Raw genomic sequence first — 16,643 nt, 5'->3', positions numbered from 1 at the left:
AAAGCCAAGAACATAATGGTCACTATCCAAATTCCGCATGGAAACCTACTTTGAAAGTTTATAGAAACAACTGTCAGTCATAAACCTAGCAATGTATTACCACCCCGTATGTATATGAAGGCAATTGCAGTATACAGACAAGTATTTAAGCAGTCATTTTTTCCATGATCTATAAATGAATGGAACAGAAGAAAGCCCTAATAACTAGTACAATGGGATATGCCCTCTGCCATGCACTTCACAGTAGCTTGCCAAGTCTAAATGTAGATGTCCTTTCCAGTTTGATTTTATCTGATTTTTTTATCTGGTCCTGTTGATTACATAATGTCTGCTGTCGACCTGCCAGCACTTTCATTTGGTAAGTCACATCATCTTTGTTTTTAGATATATATTTCCTACGTGGAATGTTTCCCTCTATTATAACCATATATATATATATATATATATATATATATATATATATATATATATATATATATATATATATATATATATATATATATATCTAAAAAGAAAGATGATGAAACTTACCAAACAAAAGCGCTGGCAGGTCGATAGACACACAAACAAACACAAACATACACACAAAATTCTAGCTTTCGCAACCAATGGTTGCCTCGTCAGGAAAGAGGGAAGGAGAAGGAAAGACAAAAGGATATGGGTTTTAAGGGAGAGGGTAAGGAGTCATTCCAATCCCGGGAGCGGAAAGACTTACCTTAGGGGAAAAAAAGGACAGGTATACACTCGCACACACACACATATCCATCCACACATACACAGACACCTGGTGTCTGTGTATGTGTGGATGGATATGTGTGTGTGTGCGAGTGTATACCTGTCCTTTTTTCCCCCTAAGGTAAGTCTTTCCGCTCCCGGGATTGGAATGACTCCTTACCCTCTCCCTTAAAACCCATATCCTTTTGTCTTTCCTTCTCCTTCCCTCTTTCCTGACGAGGCAACCATTGGTTGCGAAAGCTAGAATTTTGTGTGTATGTTTGTGTTTGTTTGTGTGTCTATCGACCTGCCAGCGCTTTTGTTTGGTAAGTTTCATCATCTTTCTTTTTAGATATATTTTTCCCACGTGGAATGTTTCCCTCTATTATATTCATATATATATATATATATATATATATATATATATATATATATATATATATATATATATATATATATATAATGGAAGGAAACATTCCACGTGGGAAAAATTATATATAAAAACAAAGATGAGGTGACTTACCGAACAAAAGCGCTGGCAGGTCGATAGACACACAAACAAACACAAACACACACACAAAATTCAAGCTTTCGCAACAAACTGTTGCCTCATCAGGAAAGAGGGAAGGAGAGGGGAAGACGAAAGGAAGTGGGTTTTAAGGGAGAGGGTAAGGAGTCATTCCAATCCCGGGAGCGGAAAGACTTACCTTAGGGGGAAAAAAGGACAGGTATACACTCGCACACACGCACATATCCATCCACACATACAGACACAAGCAGACATCTGCTTGTGTCTGTATGTGTGGATGGATATGTGCGTGTGTGCGAGTGTATACCTGTCCTTTTTTCCCCCTAAGGTAAGTCTTTCCGCTCCCGGGATTGGAATGACTCCTTACCCTCTCCCTTAAAACCCACTTCCTTTCGTCTTCCCCTCTCCTTCCCTCTTTCCTGATGAGGCAACAGTTTGTTGCGAAAGCTTGAATTTTGTGTGTGTGTTTGTGTTTGTTTGTGTGTCTATCGACCTGCCAGCGCTTTTGTTCGGTAAGTCACCTCATCTTTGTTTTTTTATATATATATATATATATATATATATATATATATATATATATATATATATAACAGTAAATATTCTGAGAGTCTTAAAGAGACCTCTATAGGATGGTCTGTTAGAGACCCCACATATTAACCTCACTGCTCATTTTTGTAGTTTGAAGACCCTTTCAACTCCTGTAGCATTTCCCCAGAAGATAAAACCATAGGAGAGTACAAATGGAAATAACCAAATATGACAAAAGCAATATTTCTCTTCAACTTTTGTAGTCCTGTCCTCCTCAAAATTATCAATATACCGCAATATTTCCCTGTTAACATGGTGAGAAATAGCTCTCAGGGCAGAATAGGCTGTGCTAAGTTGTTTGACCAGCTGATCAATTCACTCTGTCCATCTTACAAGGGAAACATACTGTCACTAATGCCAAGTATGACACACCAGACTTGTTATATACTGGAGGATTCGGTTGACTTGTTGCCTTGTCATCAAACATTGAGAGAGGTTCGAATATGGCTCACCCACTTCTGAGTCCACCACCATGACCACTAAACCATGATGCTACCATTACTTCAAACTACTCTATATTGGACATCTTCATACTTGGGCCGTTCACTGTTTCTATTTTGCTTTTTTTCCACAGTCCAGTACACCTTCTTCCTGTTTTCATGCTTAATTTGTGTTCAGTTTTTGATGGGCTGTCAACTAGGGCTTCTCACTACTAAATCTGAGGTGGGCGCCATGTGAGTTTCCCTTGTTAGCTGGCTGCCTAGGAATTTTGTATGTATGGTTTCGTAAATTGTTTGGTTGCTGCAACTAACTTGGAGTTAGCTTTATTGTTTTTTGTTAGTTTTTGAAAAAATTAGGGTTAGGCTATTTGGTGGGAACCATTTGTACTTGGTTAATGACTGTCAGGACTGTATTCGACACTATGGAGATGGGACCCTTGATCAGAATACTCATATCATCTGCAAACATGACTATTTTTGCTCTGTCATAATTTGTAACTGGTAGATCATTAACGTAGATCAGGAAAATCAATGGCCCAAGGATTGAGCACTTGGGGACTCAATATTTTACATTTACACAGCCTGAGTTTACTGTTACACCTGCCTCCATTAAGATAACTCTTTGCTTCCTGTTGTGTAGATAAGAGTCTGGCCATGTCAAAAGATTTGTCTTTGCTGCCATAGGATGGAAGCTTTTTTAGCAGTGTTCTATGATCTACACAGCCAAAAGCTTTAGCAAGATCACAAAAGATCCCAATTAGATACCTTCTGAGATTTAATCCACTACTCTTCCAAACACCTTTGAGAGCACTGGCAGCAAAGAGATGGGCCAATAATTGGACAGTATATATCTTGCCCCACATTTGTGGATGGGTACCTATTGCAGATTTCAGTCTGACTCGAAATGTCCCAGTTTTCATTGACTGGTTACATAAATAGCTTGATATATGATGGATTGAGTCTACACATGATTTTACAATCATATTTGATATTTCATCATATCCAGAAGATCCAGAGCTTTTAAGTAATTTTTTATTCATTCAGCATCTTTAGGAGTTGTGCTTTTGAAGTGATGTGCTGTATTTGGTGTGATTTGCATGTGATTTAGTAGCTCCATGTCTTCTGTGGAAGACTGTTTATTATGGTTCCCTGTTCTTTCAGCTACAGCGAGAAAAAAGTTATTAAAATCAGAGGCTGCAACTTTTTGATTATTCTTGTCTGAATCACTACCAGAGGACTGTGGAGTCCCTACTTGTTCACATTTTATGTTCCTATTTGTCTCACTTTTTATGATGTTCCATATGGTTTTTACTTCATTGTTTGACTTGCTGGTTTTTTTCTGCATAATGCATTTATTTGGCATTCCTGATTACATGTGTTAGAATTTTAGAGTATTTTTTTAATGTAGTTTCACTGCTAGGATTGTACTAGCATTTTTTTATATACAGGTCTGTACTACTAGCCCTTTGTTCTATATACAGGTCTCTCTTTTTGGCACATATTTTGATGCCAGCTGTTACCCACTCAATCCTTCTGCAACATGTTGATTTCATTTTAATCTGTCTTTGCAGAAAAAAGGCTTCAAAATGTGTGAGAAAGAAGTCCAGGAATGAATTGAATTTCTCATTCATTGAAACTGCCTGGTGCACTTCCTCCAATTTTTCATGGTGTAAACTGTTTCTAAACAAGTTAGCAGATTCTGCATTTATTATTCAAACATGTTTAACATGGGTGTGATCATTTTATCATTTACTTTTTTTCTACAGGTGAGTTTTAAGGCTGTCAATTGACTTTCGTGATCAGACAGACCATTTATTATGGCTTGTGTTTTTACATCATTGTAATTTGTGAGGTCTAGGAACAGATTATCAATCAAGGTCTTGCTGTGTCCATACAGTTTTGTTGGGAATAAAACCATCGGGAACACTGAACAACACTTTGAATTTGTTCAGCAAGTGACAAATACGCTTCAATATTTTTCTCAGAAGACAACTGTATGTTCATCAGGCAGCTCAATACAACAAGATAAGCTCTTATCTTCGAATACGGCTAGCAAATTTTACTATGCTCCTTCAGCAGTTGTTGCTGCATGAAGTTTGGATATAGAGACATTATGTACATTCTTTGGATCTTCATCAGTGCCAACAACTGTTACCTATGGCCCTCACGTTTTAGGTAAATTTTAGTCATAAATTTCCAGTTGTTGCAGTTGGCCATACCAGTCAACTTTTCACAACCAAACTGTGACTGTCCAACCAAAGCCATCTTAATTCAATTCAGCAAATAAATCCTGAATTTTCTTGACAAAAATATAATGCCATCACATTGAACACACTCAAAATATGGTAACTCATGAGTAAAAGTGACAACAATCTATGTCAAGTGGATACTAGTGGTCTTGAATAATCGGTTTCTGAACAGATGGTAGTTACAGATATGGAAACTTCACTGATCTCTTGCTGGGCACATAAACCACTGGGCGATGACTCCAATCAGCCTTGTAGGAGATTATAATGCTGACTCAGTTATGAATGAAATTTACATATGCCACATTGCCAGGAACACAAATTATCACAACTATGTACTCTGTTTAAATTACAAGAGAGATCAAAGACAGAAATAACAAATTACCACAAAAAACATAGTTATTCCCAACATGCAGGAATGTCACTGAGGTGGCAGAGCTGTACACTACTGACACACTCTCTGTATAGTGATCCTGTACCACTGATTTCGAGAGCTGACTGTTTGATGTGGTGGATTCCACATTTTACCCAAATTAAAATCACCATTGTGTTCAGATGGCTCCCTTAATCACCAACTGCAGAATTATGTGGATGTAAGACATCAATGATTTTGTAGTCCATTGGATGACCTGTTTCAATGGAATGCATAGCCACTTCTAATTCATGGGGCAATTGGTGAAGCACCATTTTTTTCTTTTTGAAAAATTCTTGAACAGCTTGCATCCCCTGCCCAATATCCAAGAGTTGACACTGGCAGATGATTTTGTATGCATGTCGTACACAGCATTAGTCATCCTTCACAGAAACAGCTAGAGTGATTGTCCTCGATGCTGGGTGACCTTCATGTTATGCTTACAGAGGATCTGCTATATATGAGAGAAAAAAAAGACTCACTACATATAGTAAGAAGTCCATGAATTTGAAATTTTCCTCTGTCAGCTTCCTGACCCACTTTCAGTTTTAATAGCAAAGCCTTTTGTACTTTGTGCAGTTGATAGCACTTTTTTGAGTTGTTGAAGTTCCTCATGCAGACTTTATTGCCCAAAGTAGTACAGGATGACTGATGGGAATTGGACATTGTCAAAATGAACAGTATGCATCTAATTTGTAATTCAGATGTAAATTTACTACATCTTTGTAATTACATGCCATTTGAAATGCATATTATGAAAGAAAGATAATGTCCAACAAGTGTGTTCACTTTCTCAAATTCAAATCTCAAGTCCTTGCTGAAAATCACTGTAAATGGTCAAACTTCTCATGATCAATTGCTTCCACTTTCTGAATAACTACCTTCTTCAAATCATTCAAGGGAATAAACTTGCGATTTTATGTATGCCAACAAAAAGGAGTCACAAATGCTTAAACTGGCAGACCTTGGAGGCCACAGGATATCACAGGAATGGGAAATGACACACCATTGAAAAATACTACAAACCAAGACCATAGATTTACATTCAGTGTGTGGGGTGGCATCATCTTGTCAAAAATAAACATCGTTCTTGTCATGTAGACATCGCCGTCACAGCTGTGGATGCAATAATGTTCACTGTTGACTGTCACAGTGACACCATTTTCATCTTCAAGAAAATACAGGGGGGGGGGGGGGGGCAATGATGATGAGGCAGCTAATCACAAGCACATAGTTACAGTGTTTCATGAATTACAAGTGTATTCTCAGAAAACCAGTATTGAAAATTTTGCTTGTTATCCTCCCCACTCAAATGAAAATGAGCAAATGAAAATGAGCCTCATCACTCAATGATTATCACAGCTACAGTGTCTTCAAGCAGCACTTGCTTTCAGATGGTAAAGTCTTCTCCTCTTGATGCTTATCTGTTCCCTTCAGCTGCTGAACAATATAGACTCCGAATCAACAACTGTCTCATGCAGTGCTCTGCTGCCCACTGCACCATCACTACTAAAATGGCATCTGGTAGCAAAAGCACTGCTGAAGGTTCCCCCACTCTACCTCAACGAAAAATATCTGATTCCTGTTGGTCACCTGGTATGTGCCCTATGGACATGTGTATTGAGGACATAACTACACAACTAGTGCACGATCAATGGTGATAGGGGTCTGCTTGACAATAGACTCCATGCCCCAAAGTGCCACAGTTTTGTGATGAACTAAAATATCCAAACAGGGAAGGTATCTACCGTTTTCCATCTCCATCATGAATTACATGTTTTCCAGAATGGAATTAAGGTGGCAAAGAACTGATGAAGTTTCTCCACACCATGGAGCCATATCACAAATGTGTCATCTACATGCCTCACACAAATACTGAGCTTAAAGTTAGCAGAGTTTCATGGCTTTTCCTCAAAGTGTGTGTAAACAAATTAGTCACCAGAGGTGACAGAGGTCTTCCAATTGGCAACACCATCAGCCTGTGCAAAGAAATCAGATTTGAATAAAAAATATTACATGGGTGCCTGCTGAAATAAAGTTATTATCTTTTTATGAAAACCTTTTGCAAGCAAAGATAAGGATTATGTGTTGGATTTGGTGATAAACAATAAAACTGCATCAAACCTGACATGTGAGTCTGTACTGTAGAGCCTGAGAATCTTCAACCACCTATTAAATTCATCTGAATTCTGAATGTGGTGAGAATGTTTCTCAACAAGTGCTCCTAAAAGTGAGGACACCTTATTCATCTTGAGATATGTGCAACTGCATAGCACACTGAAATTTTAGCACTCCAGATGTCATATAACATCCAAACAATTTTACTACCTTGCAAATTAGTACAACAATGGTTTCAGCACCCTCATAAAATTTTGGACCTCACTAACTAACTGGCCTAAATGATGGCTGTGCTCTAGAATGGATTCTCCTTCCCTCAAGAAATTGTAGTAGTTTTAAAAACCTGGGGTGCAGGGCCACCGAAGACTGTCTACAGAAAACAACTGAATTTATCAGCAGGCTGAAGACTCGTAACAGATAACAGTTCAAATTTACTAGTCACTTTTGATGAAGTATTATTGCTTACTGAAGTTCCCTTTATGGAGTCCTTAACTTTGTTTCCAGAAATAGATCATAACTTTATTTCAACATGTGATTACTTTAACATATTTTTAAATAAACAGCAAATTCTTATGAACAGAAAGACAATGTTAACATGGAGAGCCTTCCATCACCTCTGATGGGCAATTTGCATGAGGGACTATGAGGAGGAGGTGCTGTACTGTTAATTTTAAGTCCTATATTTGTTGGCGGTATGTTGATGATGCATTTGTGATGTGACTCCATGGTGAGGTGAAACTCCATCAATTTTTGCATTATTATATTTCCATCCTTGAAAATATCCAAAATGTCATCGGCATGGGAAAGACCAGATACCTCCCTGTTTTTTTGATGCTTTAGTTCATTGCAAAAAAAATAACACTTTGGGACATGGAGTCTACCCTATGCCAACACAAATGGATTTATATGAATTTATATCTGCAAGCAGACAACTGTCACCATCCATCACATCTAAGTGGTGTCCTCAATACACTTGTTCAGAGGGCACAAACAATTGTGGATGATAAACATCTTGTGAGGTACTTTAACACCTCAAAAAAATTTTTGAATATAATAGGTACCTACCACCCGAAATATGCAAGGATTTTCTATTCAAATTGAAGGTGAACATCATAGGTCAAGATGCTGAAGAGGAAAGGCTCAAATCCGTGGCCATCCTACAATATGTAGGAAGTCTCTCTTCTGACAAAAGTTGAATTCTCTGTAAGCATAAAGACAAAGTTAACCCCAGCATCATGAACAGCCACTCCCATCACTTCTGTGAAGCATGACTATTTGTTACATAAGGTAAGTGTACACAAGGCCCCTGCCAGTGTGCACTTACATGTGTTAGACAAACAACATGAATCATTCAAGAATATTGCATGGAGACCAATGCTTCAACTGTCTGCTACAGTCTGACAAATCTACAGTGCTCAAGCACAGCATTGAGAGAGGTCACTCCATGGACTAAGAAATCAAGACCCCAACATCTACACCATTCTTCCAAGACTTTGTGATTAAGAAAGCAATCAAAATCCATCCAACAAACAATTTTCTTATTTATGGTAATATGTGAAATCAAGCACTAATGTTCATAAACTAGAACATGTGACACAATATTCGTTATAGATGACATGCCAGTAATATACGTCTCTCCAGTCCTAGTGACATTTCTGCGGTTGTGATGGTCTGTGTCCACATGAACAGTAGCAGAAGATGGCTGGATGGTTCTCGGCTGAAACATTGGCACAAGAAATTCACTGCATACAGCTCCAAGCTTGTAACTTGTATAGTATAAGCAGTACACTGCAAAAATGTGAAGATTCTATAAAAAAAGGTGTAATGAATCAAAAAGATCAAATGCTAACAATACAATGTGCTGAACAGATACAGTTGAATACTAAAGAAAATATGAAATAATTGTATCAAAACAAATGAATCAGTTTACAGCACTTAGTGAGAACATGCAGGATGAACACTGGGAAGATATTTAGAAAGCAAACTGCTCATATGAAGAATTTATATCTATATGGTGCTTCATATTTTTAAAGTATCTTTTGGAAGGACGAGTGTGCTAAATCTAATTAAGGCAATGGACTGTAATCAAATATTGGAAATACATTCCAATATTATACATGGTATGATTAAAAAGAAACAACAAAAAACATTAGCTTTATTGTGGCAGACATATTACACATTATGAACTGACATTACTTTCAAATATAGAACCCTCTATGGAATTACAAAAATCATAAAAATCATTACATTGTTAAGCCCTAGTAGTGACATTTCTAGCTGAGTACTGAAACTCTATGCTTGACAGACCTTCAACTATCTCTGAAGTCAGTCAGTTACTGATGGCATATTTTCAGATACTTAAAATATTAAGTAGTAACACTCCTAAACACAAATAAAGTTAAATAAATCACCTCTAATTAAAGACTTGTTTCACTCAGTACAGTCTTTCCAAAATTCTCTGAGAAATTTGTCTGGAATACAATAGTGCCCCACTTTATCAAGAAAAATTTGTTAACTGTCACAAACGATTCTCTAGAGAGGCTACTGAATACATTACCACAAATGAACCCATGATGAACTAAAAAGGAAAATATATCCTGTTAGGATATTCTGTTATTTTCCCAAGGACTTTAATAGTTTTGAGCATAAAATCCTGCTGGTAGCGTTACAGAAGAGAGGTGTCACTACTGTCAAAAAATTTTATCTTCATAACGGGAAGGAAAACATGCCAGTGGCAAACTGCAGCACAGAAGTGAAACTAAGCTCATAATGAGGAGACAGAGGATTTGGAAACCTTAAATGAGCGCTACTAAATTAACTCCTGTTTTTAACCTCCATAAGTATTGGCCTAAGAATTTTTAAAGATGGATCAAAAACAGTAATAAGGGTTCAGTCTCAACTATATGAAAACATAGCCACACCCAGCTACATGTTCACAGTTAAGCATCTTAATCTCAAAACAACTCATGTCACTCAGTTTTATGCCAATAAAACAGTTGTGTAGGTATCAAAAACAAGTATTAATAGTCTGAAATTAAAAGAAACACTATGCATAAAAATTCAAGGTGTGTAGTTGGAATTTTATAAACTGAAATTTCAACTTATAGATAAACTTGAAGCTCAGTTTGGCATGTTTTCTGCTTGGAATTGCACTGACTTGTATTTATGATGGTGGTTTGATAAGTTTGGTATATTTTCATGAAAGAATGTAATATTTTTACAGCCTAAAGTTCGTTGGTGACAGCTGTTTGTCTTGGTCAGTATGTCAACTATGATTGAAAATGGAGAAAACCTAGTTTTGTGCTGTTATTAAACATTGTCATTTGAAGGGTTGGACTGCTGCACAAATCAGATCAGAAATTTAAGATCATGTGGTTTCCACAACACCATTGATGACCATTTACTTTGGGTTAATGAATTTATACATGGTCAGACATGCATCAAAAGTTGAAGAGCCCTACAGCTGCCCAGTTGAGCTCACCACAAAGGAAACCTTTGACAAAATCCATGATATAGTAATGCAAGACTGCTGAATAAAAATTCATGAGATTGCTGGGCCTGTAGGCATTTCAGGTGAATGAATGCGTAATATCCTGCATGGAGTATTGGCTATGAAGAAGTTGTATGTGAGCAGTGTGACGCGATTGCTCACAGTCGACCAAAAGCGCATCTGGCACAACATTTCAACACAATGTGTGACGATGTTTAATCGCAATCTGCAAGACTTTTTACACCAATCTGTGATTGTTGATGAAACATGGATCCATAATTACACATCTGAGTAAAAGCAGCAGACAAAACAATCGACAAAGGCTGGTGAAAGTCCACCGAAGAAGGCAAACACCATTTTGTCAGCTGGTAAGGTGATGGACACTGTTTTCTCGAGGAATAATCCTCATAGATTACTTGGAAGAAGGCAGAATCATAACTAGAACCTAATGTGCTTCATTGTTGGCCTATTTTGAAAATTACATTGGCTGAAAAAAGACCAAGGTTGGTATGCAAAAAAGGGCTCCTTCACCACGATAAAGCTCCACCCCATACATCAGTTAAAGTGCTTGAATTGGGCTTTTGATTGGTTCCTCACTCACCCTATTCACCAGACTTAGCTCCAAATGACTTCTTGTTGTTGCCTAACTTGAAATTTTGGCTTGCCAGGAAGAAATTTTCATCAAATGAGGATATGATGGTTCCAGCAAAATAGCATTTTGCAGAGTTTGACAGAAAGTATTCTGCTAATGGGATGAAAAAGTTGGAGTATTGATGGACCTAGTGAGTTGTTTACTCAGCAACATTTTTTCTTACTTTTTACCAGACTTCCCAAACCACCCTCATATGTGGTAAAAGTTTGCTACAAGAAACTATGTAAAATGGATAACTACAAATCTTGCAAGGACCACTTCAGAGATCTCGTAGTTGTTGTACCTGGCTACCATTAAAGTTACTTCTTAAACTGCAACAAGCAAAAGATGTGCTTTTTTGGTGCTCCACATGGTAGCAATTCTGACTGAAATAAACTTATGCTACAGTGTTTGTCTTTGGTGCACCAGTATAGAAATTGGCACAGAAACAGATAAATGAAAAATCCATGCAATTCACATACTTATTTATACATAAAAGCCAACTTTACAATGTTCCTTTGTGTGAGACCACCCACCCAAGATTCATGTGCCAATTTGAAATTCTAGATTTGTATATTTTACCATTTGACTTGCTTCTAGATAATCTTTCATTGATTGTAGCAATACTCATTTATATTGTGATATATTTGCTTCAATCCTTACAAGGAATTAGCAACTTTTTAGCCCAACAGATAATGATCAGGCTAAATTTAAAGTTATCTGCTCATTGTCCTGTAATGGATAGCACCAGATAAAATGCAGATCCACTGCGAATACTGCTCTCAAACATTGAATGAGTCAGTTGACACTCGTAAGCAGCTGGAAATTGCCCTGACTACTGTCAAACGAGTGGTGGCTGCTGCAAATCAATGTGTTGGGAGCAAAGATACCTCAAGTTCTGTCTGCTCCTGTGCATCCTGCATCCTCTGCAGAAAGTTCGAGATCTGTCATTACTCGTCCACTTCACTGTGAGAGGTGTTTCAGTGGTAGAGCTAGGCATCTTGTAAAGGATGGGTGGGGACCAGGGAGAACTCAGTGTGTTGTACCGATCCACCCAGACCAACAAGCCCTGAGGTGCTGTCTTTCATTGAAACTGAAACTGAGCCAGTGGGACTCACTTCACCTGGTTTGAGGAAACCTGTTTTGTCCGGAATCAAGAGGAGGCAAATGCAAAAGGGTAGGGGTCTATTAATCATTGGCAGTTCAAACACATGGCAAATGATGGTATCCCTTAGTGAAATGGCAGCAAAGGACAAGAAAGGGCACTAGGCACACTTAGTGTGTATGCCTGTGGGCCCCATTCAACATGTTGAAGAGGATATTTCAGCAGCCTTTGTGCGAACAGGGTGCAACCTACTGCAGATCATGGTGCACACTAGAACAATTGATGCCTGTCATGCAGGCTCCAAGTTCATACTTGGGTCATTCCAGCCACTGGCAGAGAAAGTTGAAAGACCAGCCTAGTGCATGAAGTTTCAATGAAGCTCACAATCTGCGGCATTGACCCACAACTGATCACAGCCCTTTGGTGCTGAATTGAGTGGAAGGGCTGAACTGGAGACTTCGAAATTTCTATGACAAGCTAGGCTGTGAATTTCTGCCCTTGCGCTATAGGGTTGAGAGCCACAAGGTCCCTCAAATTGGTTTAGGAGTGCACTATACAACAGAGTCTGCTACTCAGGTACCTGACTGTGTACGGGATGCTTACTACGATTTTATATATCAGGTGACTCTCCATTCAGTCCAGATAATGATAGTTGTAGGAAACCCAGAAGTATCAGATTTAGATATATAAAAAAAAAAAAAAAAAAATTGCCTCACACAGGTGAGAGAAATCATTCTGATTAACTGCGGAAGAATTTGGAAAAAAGAAACAGAGTTTGAAGTGCCCCTGAAAAGTAGTAAAGGCCACATAATACTAGGTACACAAAACTGGTTGAAACCTGAAATTGAGTGCAGTGAGATTTTTGTGGGAAATTTAAGTTTATATTGAAAGGATAGGCAAATGGGAAATGGAGGTGGTGTATTTGTCGCTGTGGGTGAGAAACTCAAATCCACTGAGATAGAAATTTAAGCTGGATGTGACACTTTTTGGGCAAGGCTCAGTATCAGGGATGGGGATAAACTGATAACTGGATCCTTCATTGTGCACCAGACTCATCTCCTGATATAACTGAAAACTTCAGAGAAAACCTCAGTTCACTTGAGCGTAACTTCCCCAATCATACTGTAATTATCAGTGGAGACTTAAATCATCCACCATTCAATTGCGAAAATTACAGTTTTGTTAGTGGTGGGCATGGTAAGACATCATGTGAAACATTACTAAGTGCCATCTCTGCAACCTATCTATGGAGTGGCCGAGCGGTTCTAGGCGCTACAGTCTGGAACCGCGCGACCGCTATGGTCGCAGGTTCGAATCTTGCATCGGGCATGGATGTGTGTGATGTCCTTAGGTTAGTTAGGTTTAAGTAGTTCTTAGTTCTAGGGGACTGATGACCACAGAAGTTAAGTCCCATAGTGCTCAGAGCCATTTTGCAACCTATCTAGAGCAAATAGTTTGGAACCCAGCTCATGATGGAAATATATCGGATCTAATGGCAAAAAATAAACCTGATCTCTTTGATGATGTTCATATCAAAACTGATATCAGTGACCAAGATGCAGTGGTGGCAACAGTGATTACCAAATTACAAACGACAACTTAAACAAGCAGAAAGATATATATGTTGAGTAAACTAGATAAAAAATCAGTAGTGCAGTAGCGCCATATCTCAGTGAGGACCTTTAAGCTTTCAGCACATTGCAGAAGAATGTAGAAAACTATGGCTCAAGTTTAAAAGAATAATTCATCATGCACTAGTAATGGGAGGATGGGACCCTCCATGGTACACAGTCACTATAATGAAACTACTAAAGAAACAGAGATTACTGCATAATAGGTGTAAAACAAAGCATAGGACTATAGATAGAGAGATGCTGAATCAAATGCATTTGGATGCCAAGAGAGCAATGGCCACCGTACTAGATATTGTCAAATGATCTTTCACAAAATCCAGAGATTCTGGTCATATGTAAAAGGTGTTAGTGGCACCAAAGTTAGTGTCCAGTCCATAGGGAATGAGAGAGGAACTAAAATTGAGGGTAACAAAGGAAAAGCTGAAATGCTTAACTCCATTTTCAAATGTTCCTTTAGAAATGAAAACCCCAGTGAACTGCCCCAAATTAATCCTCGTACTACTGAAAAGATGGGTAAAACAGGATTTAGTGTAAATGGTGTTGAGAAACTGGTGAAATTGTTAAAACTGAACAAAGCTCCAGGGCCCAATTAAATCCCTGTCAGATTCTATACTGAACTTGCAGCTAAGTAAGCCCCCCTGCTAACTATATTCTATCATAAATCCCTCAAAAAAAAAACCATGCTCCGTTCTTGGAAAAAAAGACACAGGTCACACCTGTCTACAAGAAGGGTAGTACAAGTGATCCACAAAACTGCCATCCAATATGCCTGACATTGATTTATTGTAGAATCTTAGAACATATTATGAGCTCAAACATAATGAGATATCTCGAACAGGAAGACCACCTCCATTCCACCCAGCATGAATTCTGAAAACATCAATCATGTGAAACCCAAGTCATACTTTTCTCTCACAACATGCAGAAAAATTGGATCAACGCAGCCATGTAGATGAAGTATTTCTTGGTTTCCAAAAATCATTTAGCACTGTAGCAAACTTATGTTTATTGTCAAAAGTAAGCTCATACTGGGTATCAAATAAAATCTTGACTAGATTGAGAACTTTTTGGCAGGGAGAATGCAGCATGTTATCTTGGATGGAGAGTTATCATCAGAGGTACAGGTAACTTCAGGTGAGCACCACGGAAGTATATTTGGACCCGTCCTGCTCATGCTGTATATTAATGACCTTCCAGGCAATATAAATAGTACATCAGACTTTTTGCAGATGATGGAGTTATCTATAATTTGGTACTGTCAGAAAGAAGCTGCATAAATATTTGGTCAGATCTTGTAAGATGTCAAAGTGTTTCAAAGATTAGCAACTTGCTTCAAATGTTTAAATATTCAAAAACTGAAAATAGTGCACTTCAGAAAATGAAAAAAGTACTATTCTGTGACCATAACATCAACAGTCGCTGCTGGAATTGGCAAACTCATACAAATACCTGGGTGTAACACTCTGTAGGGATATGAAATGGAATGATCACATAGGCTCGGTCATGGGTAAAGCAGGTTGCAGGCTTTGGTTTGTTGGTAGAATACTGGGGAAGTGCAATCAGTGTGCAAAGGAGATTGCTTATGAATCACTCATGCAACCAGTTCTAGAATATTGCTGAAGTGTGTGGGACCTGTACGAAATATGACTAACAGGGGACATTGAACATATACAGAGAAGGGCAACATGAATGTTCACAAGTTTGTTTGATCTGTGGGAAATTGTCAGACAGATACTGAACTGATAGACTCTTGAAGACAGATGTAAGCTATCTGAGAAAATCTAGTTTACTAACAGGGTTTCAAGAACCGGCCTTAAATGATGGCTTTAGGAATATACCACAACCGGAATATACTACATATCCCTTCTTATTGCTCATATAGGGATCAGGAGGATAAGATCTAATTACAGCACATGCAGAGGTATTCAAACAATCATTCTTCCCATGTTCAATGTGTGAATGGAGTGGGAGGAAATCTTAATAACTGGTACAATGAAATGTACCCTCTGCCATACACTTCATGGTGATTTGTAGAGTATACATGTAGCTGTAGATGTATTTGTTGCTAATAAGAAAAATAAGTTTTTTACTAACTATAATTAACATTAACACTATAAAGGCCATAAAAATAAATTTTACTAGACTGCTCTCCCAGCTAGGAGACGTAGCAGAATAAACTGTGGATATCTACAAATTGAAAAGAAATTAAAACCATATCTTACTTGCAGTTCTTCCTATGAATTAGACACAACAGCTTGGTGTAATGCTCACTTCAGATCTACTCCTGCTCTTACAGTGTGAGGCCAAATGAAGCTTTGTAAATAGATGAAACATGTTTGTTCCATGGTAGCAGCTTTCTTGATAATTTTGTTTTCTTCATTTATAGGCTGTTTAAGTACAAACAGAAAACAGTATGTTGAGTATAGCTGACTTTTCACAGAGCATACAAAGTGATTATCTGATGGCTACATCTCTCTGTGAATGAGTTGTATTTCCACAAATCTGAAGGCAGACATAATGTAATGGAACAGCATCTCATTCCTGTGCTTAGGCTTATCTCCTACATTTTTGAGAAAGATTAGGTACATTCCATCATTTTAATCAGCAGTTACTATCCTACTTTCGTATGTGTATGGGGGCTGGAAGTTCACTTGCAGAGAAGAAAGAGGATCCCACAATGTTCCCTTATTACTTGCTCTCTTTCACTGGTTAAGAATTTTTCTCAGAATGGGGAAG

General features: G+C 38.0%; 1 protein-coding gene across 1 annotated transcript in view; it reads left to right on the top strand.

Moving 5' to 3' along the window:
• LOC126456837 (uncharacterized) overlaps positions 1–16,643 on the top strand; it is a 332,607-nt gene that overhangs the window by 272,637 nt on the left and 43,327 nt on the right. The window lies entirely within an intron of this gene.

The sequence above is a fragment of the Schistocerca serialis genome, chromosome 1, assembly GCF_023864345.2.
Source record: "Schistocerca serialis cubense isolate TAMUIC-IGC-003099 chromosome 1, iqSchSeri2.2, whole genome shotgun sequence".
NCBI lineage: Eukaryota > Metazoa > Arthropoda > Insecta > Orthoptera > Acrididae > Schistocerca > Schistocerca serialis.
This window is presented reverse-complemented; position numbering and strand designations above follow the sequence as displayed.